We start from the raw sequence: 11,665 nt of genomic DNA on the forward strand, positions 1-11,665 counted from the left end.
GGATGTAGGAACTTTGCCTTTGTTGTCTTCTTCTGGTTGTATGTTTTGATCTTCTTTGTTACCAAAGTAAGATTATATAGTCTGATTTTTTGTGCTGTTTGATCATGTTCCCAGCCAATTTCTTGACTTTTTAATCCTTTGTTAATGTAAGGCTGTGCTTGCAGTGAGAAGGGTGTACTGTCCCACCCTTCAGTGGTTTTGTGCAGCTGTTTTCAGAGAGATGTCTAAGGACCTGTAAATTTTGAGTTCTTCCAAGTTGGTATGAGCAAAGGAGAGGTGTGTAGTCCTTTCCTGGACTGTGCTCTGGTCTTTGAGTGCCCACAAACACTCTTTTCTGCCTTGGACTTGTGAGGAGGATTTTGTCTTCATCCCTACCACAAGCTTCACCAGGCCAGCACTCCTACTCACCCCAGGATCATTACCTAAAACTGTGACTCAGATCCAACCATGAGCATTGCAAGAGAAACCTACCTAAGTCCCAGCAAAGAGATCCCTTCAATCCCACTCTGATCAGTCGCTTGCTCCCCCCATGGTCTGTTCTGCAGAGCTCTGGAAGTAGCAGCTGCATCTGGGGCCACCATCCTAGGGCTGTGCTAGGGCCAAGGATGGACTGTATTTCTCTCTCACCAAGGTCCTACAGACCTTTCCCACTGACCTTTTAAGTTGTTTTTGGCTTTTGTGGGTTGAGAAGTCTGGAAACTGCCACAGCTGCCTGTGATTCAGTCTCCTAAGGTCTGCTCTGTGTTTGCTGGGGCCAGTCTTTGCCTGTGCAGCCAAAATTTAACTGTGCTCCTCTCCCAGCATGGTGTAACAGTAGTTTTCTATTTACCATCCAGCTTGTCTTGGGATGAAAATTTGTTTCATTCTCTTTTTGTGGGTTCTGCTGCTCTACAATTTTTTATAGTAATTTTTATGGGTATTTGGAGAGGTTAGAGGGAGAGCTCAGGTCACTGCTTTTATTCCACCATCTCAGCTCCCCAAACTTGGTGCATTTCTTTTCTTTTCTTTCTTTTTTTTTTTTGCATTTTTTATTAATTAATTAATTTTCATTTATCAACCATCACTTCCATAAACTTATAAGTTAAATTTATCTCCCTCTCCCTTCCCACCTCCCTCCACAAGACAGTGTGCAATCTGATATAGACTACACATATACATTCTTATTAAACATATTTTCACATTAATGATGTTGTAAGTAAGAATTAGAACCAATAGGAGGAACCACCAGAAAGAGGAAACAAAACACAATAGAAAAAAAAATAGCAAATAGTATGCTTTGATCTTCATTCAAACTCCATAGTTCTTTCTTTGTATGTGGATAGCATTTTCCATCATGAGGCCTTTCAAAAGGTCTTAGATCCTTGTATGGTTGAGAAGGGTTAAGTCTGTCAATATTAGTCATCGCACAGCGTGGCTGTTATTATGTACAATGTTCTCCAGGTTCTGCTCACTTCACTCAGCATCAGACCATACAAGTCTTTCCAGGTTTTTCTGAAGTCTTCCTGTTCGTCATTTCTTATAGCACAATTGTATTCCATTACCTTAATATACCATGACTTGTTCAGCCATTCCCCAATTGCTGGGCATCCTCTCAGTTTCCAATTCTTTGACACCACAAAAAGAGCTGCCATAAATATTTTTGTACATGTGGGTCCTTTTCCCATTTGTATGATTCTTTGGGATATAGCCCTAGAAGTACTATTGCTGGGTCAAAGGGAATACACATTTTTATATCCCTTTGGGCATAATTCCAAGTTGTTCTCCAAAATGGTTGGATCACTTCACAACTCCACCAAGAATGTATTAGTGTTTCAATTTTCCCACATCTTCTCCAACATTTATCATATTCCTGTTTTGTCATGTTGGCCAATCTGATGAGTGTGATGTGGCACCTCAGAGTTGTTTTGATTTGAATTTCTCTATTCAAGAGTGATTTAGAGCATTTTTTTCATATGACTATGGATAGCTTTAATTTCTTCACCTGAGAACTGACTGTTCATATCCTTTGACCATTTATCAATTGGGGAATGACTTGTATTCTTATAAATTTGACTTAATTCTCTATATATTTTAGAGATGAAGCCCCTATCAGAGAGACTGGTTGTAAAAATTCTTTCCCAGTTTTCTACTTTCCGTCTAATCTTCATTTCTTTGACTTTGTGCAAAAACTTTTCAATTGAATGTAATCAAAGTTATCTATTTTGCTTTTGTGATGTTCTCTATCTCCTGTTTGTTCATGAATTCTTCTGTTCTCCGTAAATCTGATAGGTAAACTATTCCTTGCTCTCCCAGGTTGCTTACAGTATCAGCCTTTATATCTAAATCATGGACCCATTTTGACTTTATTTTGGCATATAGTGTGAGATTTTGATCTATGCCTCTTTTCTGTCATACTCTTTTCCAGTTTTCCCAGCAGTTTTTATCAGAGTATCAAATAATTGATTACTATATTCATTGAGTACTGTCTTGTGTACAAGACTGAAGAGAGACATGAAAAGGTAAATGGGACAGAAAGAAATGACATGTTATTAATAAGGGCAAACTAGTTACATCCCTGCATGGGAAGATGACACTTGTACCTCTTAAGAACTGTATTGTTATTGCATCATGTTAATGGGGTATATATAAGGGGAGTGGGTATAAGTTGACTTTCACATAATGATAAAAAAAAAAACTAATCAAGTGAGTTAGAAGGATCCAAGTAAATGGATTGATCTGATTTAATTAAGAAAATTAATTTGAGAAAAAAGGAAAGGAGGAGTCAGACGAAGGTAAATTACATTATAGGAAAAGGAACAAAAATCTGTTACAGCAGAGGTAAAGAAGGGAGGGAGATCAGCATTGTTTGGACCTTACTCTCATCAGATTTGGCTCAAGAAGGGAATAACATAATCAGTTAGGTATGCAAATCAAACTTGCCCTATAGGCAGTAGGGGGGTAAAGGGGAAGAAAAGGGAGGGGGCTAATAGAAGGGAGGAGGGACTGAGGGAGGCGGTGGTCAAAAGCAAAACACTAGTGAGGAGAGAAAAGGAGAAAGAAAGAAAAGCATAAATGGGGGGGAAAACGATGGAGAGAAAGACACAGATAGTAATCATAACTGTGAATATGAATGGAATGAACTCTCCCGTAAAATGGAAGCAGATAGCAAAATGGATTAAAAACCATAATCCTACAATATGTTGTTTATAGGAAACACATTTGAAGCAGAAGGACACACAGAGGGTAATGGTAATAGGGTGGAGCAGAATATATTATGCTTTAGCTGAAGTAAAAAAAAAAAAAAGCAGGGGTAGCAATCCTGATCTTAGACAAAGCAAAAGCAACAATAGATCTTATCAAAAGAGATAAGGGAAGAAACTACATCCTGCTAAAAGGCATCATAGACAATGAAGTAATATCAGTACTAAACATATATGTACCAAATGGCATAGCATCCAAATTCTTAGAGAAGTTCAGGGAGTTACAAGAAGAAATAGAGAGAACAAAACTTTACTAGTGGGGACCTCAATCTCCCCCTCTCTGAACTAGATAAATCTAACCACAAGATAAACCAGAAATAAATTAAGGAGGTGAATAGAATATTAGAAAAGTTAAATATGATAGATCTCTGGAGAAAATTGAATGGGGGTAGAAAGGAATATACTTTTTTTCTCAGCAGTACATGGCACATACACAAAAACTGACCTTGTATTAGAGCATAAAAACCTCACAACCCAGTGCAGAAAGGCAGAAATATTAAATGCATTCTTTTCAGATCATAATGCAATAAAAATTATGTGTAATAAAGAGCCATGGAAAGATAGACTAAAAAATAATTGGAAACTAAATAATCTAATCCTAAAAAATGATTGTGTCAAGCAACATATCATAGAAAAATCAATGACTTGGTGCATTTCTACAGAACAGTGCTGCTTAAACTTTTTCCAATCATGACCCCTTCAGTGCTTCTTAAACTGTGTGTTGTCGTCCATAAATTAAGAAGCACTCAGTATAGACCACACAAGTCTTCATATCCTGTCCTCATCATATCCTTTCCTGATGACCAGAAAAGTTTCCATATGGAAAGGCAAAGTTTAGGAAGGAAAGGGAAGAATCAGAAGGGAATAAGCATTTATGTAGCACCTATTATGTGCCAGGCACTATGCTAAGCATTTTATGAGTATTATCTCATTTGATTCTCAAAATAACTATTTTCCCCATGTTGTAGTTGAGGAAACTGGGGCAAACAGAGGTTAAGTGACTTGCCCTGTATCGCACAGCTAGTTAGTGACTGAGTCTGGAATTTAACTTGGGCCTGACTCCAGATCTGGCACTCTATGCACTGTGCCACCTTATTGCCTGGAGGCAACTTCTAGAGAAGCTAAGTACCATCGTATCCTTGTTAGGGCAAATTAAATACCTTCTTGGTAACTGTTCAGGGACTTGTGAGTCTCTCCTTTCATCCTTATGTGGAGTCTAAACAGGTACTAATGTTAAGACTAGGAAGACCAGGAAAGTTAAATGACTTAATGAGATGAAATAAGGAGTTAGTAGAGGTGAGATTCAAACCCAGGCTCTCTGACTTCAAACCAGCACTCTTTCCATTGTAGTATTTGACCTCTTAATCTATGGATCACAGATCCATTACCCTTTCCAAATTGGAGAATGGGTAGGTAGAGTCATTATCTCTTCCTAGACAAAGCTCTTCCTAGACACTGTGACTCAGAATAGGGTGGGGATTTTTTCACTATCTGAACAGAACCCTAGTAGTAGACAGAGAAACACACATTTGGTTCTTTCCTAATTGATTATTTCATTCTGTACAGTGCCTGTTCAAACCTTCTCATAACTCTTCAAGCTTTCCCGCTCCCACCATTATAGATAAGAGTCTGTACTTCAATAATAAATTGAGGCTGTTCACTGAGAATTCCCTTTTCTCCTATGTCCTCATCTCAAATCAATAACATGCCTTCAAACACTATCTCCTTCACTCCTATTTTGAATGAAGAAGTAGCCCTTTTCATAAATAAGGCAACTCCTTTACACATATCTTAGATATTCTCCCTCCAGTCTTCTTTAACATATTGCTCCTATTGCCACTTCCCTTCTCTTATCTTCAGTCTCTCCTTATTTACTGGTTATTTACACATGCCTTCAAACATTTCAATCTCTCCTCCACCCTTAAAAACCTTCATTTAATTCTATCATTTGCACTAGCTATTGTCTCTCTTCTCTTATTTATGATTAAACTCCTATGTTCATTTCTTCCACTTCCTTTTCTCTCACTCTCTTCTAAACCTTCTGCAAACTGGCTTCTCACCTCATTTTTCAACTAAAACTGACCTCTTCAAATTAACAAATGATTTTGAAATTACTGTCAAATGGTCTGTTTATCAGGCCTCATACTTTTTGACTTGTCAACAGTATTTGATCATGTTGATTGCTTCCTGCTGCATACCCACCACTCTTTAGGTTTTCATGGCATTGCTCTTTCCTCTTTATAACTGTCAGAAATCTCCCTCTTAGTCTCTTTTTGTGATTATCCATTTCATATAAACTGACCATGGATATCCCTCTAGATTCTGTCCAGGACCTTGTTTCATCTCTTTTCACTGTATACCCTCTTATTGATGATATTATCAATTGCCTAGGGTTTAATTATCACTTGTATAGAGATAATACCCAGGTCCACACTCTGCAATTTTTCTCCTATAGTCATGCTTCATCACCTGGTTTCTGGACATCTTAAAATGGTTGTCCTCTAAGCATCTCAAACAAAACATTTCCAAAGCAGAACTTATGATTTTGCCCTTCAAACTCTCCTCTCTCCACTTCTCCCTCTTTTTTTCCCCTTTTTTTTGAGGGAACTACTATTGTTCCAATGACCCAGATTCTAAACCTTGGTGTAATCTTTAACTTCTCACTGTTATCCATCCTATATCCATTTTGTTGAATGGAAAATTAAAGAAAAAATCTTGTCTTTTGTTTTTATCTTGTTTTGTCTTGTTTTTGTTTATCTATTTTTGTAACATCTCTCAATATATGGTCCTTTTTCTCCACCCACATAGTCATCACCCTAGGAAAGGTCATCATCACACTTTGCCTATGCTACTGAAATCATCTTCTAACCCCTCTCCATCCCATAATTCTTTCTGCAATTTAATCTACCTTCCATTCAACTACCAAAATGTTTTTTCATACTCTGACCATGCCACTACCCTGGCCAAAGAGCTTGGATGGATCTCTGTTACTCCTGGATTAAAAACAAAAACAGAACCTGTATTTGCCATTATAGTGTTTCATATTCTAGAATTTTCCTTCCATTTTTTTTCCTAAGAACCAGCTACACTGGCCTACTTGATATTCCTTAAATAGGATACATCACCTCCCATTTCAGAACCTGTAAACTGGCTTTCCCCTATGCTTGGAATGTTCTCTGTCTTCTCACCTCTGCCTCTTAGAATGCTGTGCTTCCTTGAAGATTCAACTCAAATTCTGTCTTCCATAGGAAGCCTTTTCTAGTTGTCCCATTTGCTAGTTCCTTCCCTACTCAGATTTTCTCTCATTTGCTCTGTATTAATCCCGCACATTGCTAATTACTTATGTTGTCTTCACTTTTTGAAATGGAAGTTCCTTGAAGGCGGGAAATAGTTTTTGCTTCTTTTTATTCTTAATGTTCAACATGGGGCCAGGCACACAGTGAGAATTTTGTTTTTCAAAGAGTGACTGGATAATAGTAAAATTCCACTATAGGAACAAACTTACCAAAGACCTGATGTCAAAAATTTATAAAAACAAACAGGCCCTAAAAACCTAAAAACTGAAAGAAGTATAATGCCATGCTAGATATTGTTCTGGTCTGCAGTAATTCAAGGAACTGATGCAGTATATCTAGTAGAAAATAAGAGCATAGAATTTTTCAGGAAATCAAAGTTCATCAAGAATTCATGATATTTGAACCTACTTTTCCATTTTTTATAATGACTAGAATATTGAATCCCATAGAAATTACAAATGTGAATTGTAGCAAGCACTTAACAAATTTTATGTGTGGGCAGTATGTATGGTTTGTTGTACTGGTGGTGAATGCAAAACTTAACTAGAAAACCCAGAATACCGATAAAATGAACGTAGTATTTGAGCCACCACATTCTTTCCATCTAGGTTCCCTCTTGAATATGTGCTGAACATGAGGGAAACAAAATAAAACAAAACAACAAACAAACAAAAAGAATTAAGTCACAAGTCCTGAAAGGTTTCATTTTTTTTTTTCATTTTACCAGTCAACTAGAAGACACAATTAATTCAAAACAAAGAATTAACTGAAATAGTATATCAACATAAAAAGCAATAGAACATTTCCACCTATAAATCTAGGCCATACTTTCCCATGTATAAATCTATTGGAAGAATGTACACAACTAGAAAATATGTGGCAGGGCCCATATGTTGAGAACATGTTACCAAGACATACTTGTATGAGCTTCAAGACCATTACTTTCTTCCAGTTATCACAAGTTAGTTACTGGGCATGCTCCAAATTGATCTTGCCAGGGATTTCTATGTTGGTCTTGTGACTGTTGCCAGATGTGTCTCTCCTGAACATGTGGTTATAAAGTTTTTCTTATCTTCCAGTTTTAGTTTTTGCTGGTACTTTCAAATGAACTAATCCTTCTTGCCCATGAGAGGAAGAGTAGAAATTAATCTCTCTCTTTTAGCTTAGATTCCAGAGACTTAAGCTTCATAATTTTGATGCAGTCATCCCTTTCACCAAGCATGACTAGCAGAAATCCTCAGTGGTGTTTTCTTCCCATTAGTAGAGAAATCTCTTAGTTCCCATTATTAGCCATGGGAGAAATTTCTTCTCCAGAAGGAGAGTTATCTCTAGGGACCCAACATCATTTGGAATACAAAGCATTCAGCCTGTAAAAATAGCCCTTTTAGAACAACTTCCTCTTGCTATAAGGACTTTACCCTTGTCATAAGCAAGCCAATATCTGATTTAAAGTTATGACAAATAACATCCAGTCAACAAGCATTTGTTAAATTCCTACTATATGCCAGGCACTATATTAAGCACTGAGGATAGAAAGAAATCAAATGAAAACAAACGAACAAAAAAACAGTCTCTGATCTAAAGGAACTAACAGTATAATGGGAGAAACAGCACGCAAACAATTATGGACCAACAATACATGGATGTGATAACTTGAAAATAATCAAAGAGGGAGGGCATTAGCAGTGAGAAAAGGCTTTTTTTTTTTTTTACTGAAAGTGTGCTTTTACCGGGTGTCTACATCTAATGGGGGAGACGACGAGTAAAGACACATTTACAAACAAGCTATATACAAGATAAATTAGAAATGATTAACAGAGGGAAGGTACTAGAATGAAGGGACATTGGGAAAGGTTTCTTATAAAAGGCAGAATTCTAGCAGGGACTTGAGGGAATCTAGAGAAGCCAGGAGATATGGATGAAAAAAAAAACAAAACGAGAATTCTATACTTAGGTTTCAGTCAGTGAAAATGCCTGGAGTCACTAAGATGGAGTGTCTTTAGGGAGAAATAACAAAGTAGTCAGTGCCACTAGATAGCAGAGAAAGTAGAAGGGAGTAACATATATAAATACTGGACAGTTGAATGGGACCATGTTTTAAAGAGCTTTTACAAGCAAACAAAAAGATTTTATATTTTCTCCTCAGGATAAGAAGAAAGCTCTGGTATTTATTGTGTGTGTATGGGGGTTATGATATGGTCAGACCTGAATTTTAGGAAGATCAATTTGACATCTAAGAGTAGAATGGATTAGAGTGGGGAGAAACTTGAGTCAGGGAAACCAACCAGCAGTAATTTGTGCAGTAGTCCAAGTGTGAGTTGATGAGGACCTGCTCCAGATATAAACTCATTAGGCTTTAAAAACAAATAGACAAACAAACAAAAAAAACCTGAAAGCAATGACAGTCTACATATGTTTCTAATCAAATTCCCAAAGGTAGACTTTTTCTGTTCAACATTTTTATCAGCAACTTACAAAACAGCATAGATGGCATGCTTAAATAATTCACAAATGAATTGTGTTATGATGAGGTTGTCCTTAGAAACAGATAATACTTATAGTTATATGCATTAGTATATAGATAGGTCATTATGTATAAATGTTAATGCAAATATGGATACAGCATACTCATATGTATGCTAATGTAGGGCAGCTAGGTGGCAAAGTAGATAGAGTGCTAGGCCTGAAGTCAGGAAGACTCAACTTCTTGAGTTCAAATCTGGCGTCAGACACTTATTTGCTCTGTGACCCTAGGCTAGTCATATAACCCTGTTGGCAGCAGCTTTCAATTATAAAATGAGCTGGAGAAGCAAATGGTAAACTATTCCAGTACCTTTCCCAAGAAAAGCTCAAATGGGCTTATGAAGATTATGACATGATTGAAATGACTGAACAACAACAATAAACAAAAGGCATAAACTTAAGTATATAAGTACTTGTATATAGTTACATATAAACATATGCATATATACATGTATATTTAGATATTTTTATGCTCTTATATGTGCATGTATGTAAATATATACATTCATGTTCAATAGCCAAAAAGGAGAATTACAGAATTTGAGCAGCAAAGAACTTCAGCACCTATCTAGTTCAGTTCAAACACGAAAGAAATTTCCAGTGTAAACTACCCAACAAGTGACCATACAGTCTCTACTTGAATATCCACAAGGAGAGAAAGCCCACTCACCATTTCTTGAAGTTGCCCATTTCAATTTGATACAGTTTTGTCAGGAATATTTTTGACATTATTCTTAAATATACCTCTTTATGCCTTCTACCAGCTTCTTCTGGTTCAGGCTTCTGTTAGAATATTTCTAATACTTTCATGTGACAGCCATTCAAATACTTAAAGACAGCTTTCATAACTCCCTTAGGTGGCCAGTTAGTCAATAAGCCTTTACTAAACACTAATACCTACCAGGCACTATGCTAAGTGCTGGGCATACAAAGAAAGGTGAAAGACAGTCCTTGATGTCGAGGAGCTCAAAATATGATGGGAGAGTCAAGCAAACAAATATGGACTAACTAGCTATATGCAGGGTAAATTGGAAATATCCAAAAGAGGAAAGTATTAGAATTAAGAGGGATTGAGAAATGCTTCCTGTAGAAAATAAAATTTTAGCTGGGACTTGAAGGAAGCCAGATCTCAATCCAGACAATGATGGGATAACTAGTGTTACCTACTTTTCTTCAATTCACAGAGAAGTTTTTGCTTTCTAATTTACTCTAGCAGTCACTAGTGAAATAGGAAGCCACACAAGGGGAAGGGAAAAGAAATGCAGGTTCTTCAGTTCAGCAATGGTCATCTGAACTCTTTTTACCCTTCTCTCATCTCAAGTACAGCTATTTTCCACATAAATTTTCAAACAACTTATCAAAATAAATAAAATAAAATACACCGAGAAAAAATGGGAAAACAGTAAAGGAAATGGTAGAAAATTTCTTAAAAACTTCCTAAATTCTTGAAAATAAACAAATATAGTATCGATTCTATGCAGATGGAGTGAGAATATGTTTTCTAGCAGTGTTTCTGATCACAAACATAATTTTAAGTAGTATGGGGAAAATATGTGTGTCCTACTGAGTTTGTTATAATAACATTTAACCTCTGTAGTCAATAGCATCAAGATATCAATACGTAGATAGGTTAGACCATTTGTTTTTCTTTGGGGCCAAACACTAGGCTGACATTCTAAAAGACACATATTTACAAGCTATAAATACTTGAAAGGAACTCAGAGGTCATCTAGTCTAATAAATATTGAAACAAAATTCACCTCTCTAATGTTCAGACAAGTGGTCATCCACCCTTCATTTGAAGATTTCCATGTGAATCTATTACTACCCAGGCAATCCATTCCACTTTTGGATAACTCTGAGTATTAGAAATTTTTGTCACTGTCAAACCTGAATTTGCTCCTTTGCAGGTTTGCATCTGTTGCTCATAGGTCTATCTTCTTAGGGCAAGTAGCAAATGTCTTCTTGAGCACGTAAAAGACTTTCAAGTACTTGAAGACAGATAATGTTTTTCCTTACTTCTCAAGGTTATACTTTCTAGTGTCTTTAAAAGTTCCGTATGAACTCAAGGCACTTCACAATTCTGTTTTTCCTCCTTGTGAGAATCTTTAGCTTATCAATATCCTTCCTAAAATGTGGAATGCAGAACTGAACACAGGATTTTATATGTGGCCTGATCAGGACAGAGTTCAGCTGGGCTGTACTTCATTATGCTTGGAAGCTATTCCTGATCCTTGGTCTCAAGCACTGACTGAAAAAAAAAAAAAAGAACTATGTGTGACCATAGGTCAGGGTTCAAAGGCTGTAGTGGCTTATTGCTATCCATGCATGTATAATAAAGTCAGGGATGTTACCAGGTAGAGGAACACAATGATATTGCCCTCTGAGTTTAGATTTTGTGCTTTTGCAGAATCATTTGCAGGCCAATATTGAGGAGGAATAAACCCCACAAATTATAAAGAAAATAAACCAACAAAACAAAACAAAAATTTGCACAGTCAGACCAACACAGTTCTCTGGGGTTTATTTGGAAGAATCCCTTTAAAAAGTGGTTGGAGATAAAAGATCCCTCTAAAGACACTAAGCAGGGAGTTGCAAGTACTTTTT

This window comes from Phascolarctos cinereus, unplaced genomic scaffold (genome assembly GCF_003287225.1).
Source record: "Phascolarctos cinereus isolate Bilbo 61053 unplaced genomic scaffold, phaCin_HiC Scaffold_5;HRSCAF=322, whole genome shotgun sequence".
Classification (NCBI taxonomy): domain Eukaryota; kingdom Metazoa; phylum Chordata; class Mammalia; order Diprotodontia; family Phascolarctidae; genus Phascolarctos; species Phascolarctos cinereus.